This window comes from Frankliniella occidentalis, unplaced genomic scaffold (assembly GCF_000697945.3).
Source record: "Frankliniella occidentalis isolate FOCC.00 unplaced genomic scaffold, Focc_3.1 Scaffold13, whole genome shotgun sequence".
Lineage (NCBI taxonomy): Eukaryota > Metazoa > Arthropoda > Insecta > Thysanoptera > Thripidae > Frankliniella > Frankliniella occidentalis.
In genome coordinates this window covers 3,160,829-3,162,058 of record NW_026267143.1, presented here as the reverse complement: position 1 = coordinate 3,162,058, position 1,230 = coordinate 3,160,829, and positions in this window count along the sequence as shown.

Genomic DNA, 1,230 nt, shown 5'->3' with positions numbered 1-1,230 from the left:
AGCTGGCGTTCATCTCCAATTACTACGTGGACAACACCACCTCTATCCGCCACTACACCGGCTCATCCAGGCCCATCCTGGTCCGGGCAGGGATAAAGCAGGAGGACACCATCTACCCCCTCATCTCCAACTACGTGATGGAGCTTCTCCTTCCTGCCATTGCCGCCCTGTCCGGACTGGGCTATGTTCTGCATGGCAAGCACCGCCACTGCGTTGCGTATGCAGACGACCTATGCCTCATCTCCTCGCCGGAGGGCTTGTAGCAGCTGTTAACCCTGTGCGACGACGTCGCTGATTCGATCGGCCGTGCCTCCAAGCCGGCTAAGTGTGCGTCGCTGCACGTCAAGGACCGCCGAGTTCAGCCGACCCTGTTCACCATCTCCGTTGTCGTCATGCCAGCTCTCCGCGAGGGGGAGGCGTACCAACACCTGGGCGTGCTGACGCGTGCGTGAAGGGGGACCAGAGCCCGGCCGACACCATCAAGACCTGCGGCGCGGACATCAGGAGCATTGCCACCAGTTTCCTGGTGCACCAGGACTGAATCACTGGAGACCCCAAGTCATACCCTTTGTGGAAAATCGAAGGAAACCAGGTCTGGAAGAGAATTTTCAATGGAGTATCTACTGAGGTGTCTAACAAGGGAAGGTTTTCCGGTGGTACAGTCAGATTTCAAAGGCACTTTAAAGAGTAGTTGTTTGCACCTCTAGATTAGGATTGGCACTGGTTTTAGCTGCCCGTAGGGCGTTTGGGGGTCATTTCACAAGAATTTCATCAAAAATTTCCCAAATTCATCGGTTTTTGTCATCTTTGCATGCATATATCTCCGAAACCGTTTGAGCTACAGCGCCCAGATTTTGCAGGTAATTATCCCTCAATTAGTACCTTCCATGAAATATATTTGAACCAAATCAATGGGGTTCACCAAAAGTGGCCTAGGGTCGCAACCCCCTCTCCGGACCCGTTTTTGCGACCCTAATCGATTTCGTTCAAATTTTCTACAATTAAAGAACGTGCTAAATTATGATTTCCCTTAAAATCTAGGTGCTGTAGCTCAAACGGTTCTTGAGATACGTGCATGTAAAGTTGATAATCAGGCTAAAAAGTTTGGCGAATTTTCGATTAAATTCGCGTAAAACGACCTTCAAACTCCTTACGGGCAGCTAAAACCAATGCAAAACCTAATCTAGGGATGAAAACAACAACACTTTGAAGCGCCATTGAAATCTGAGT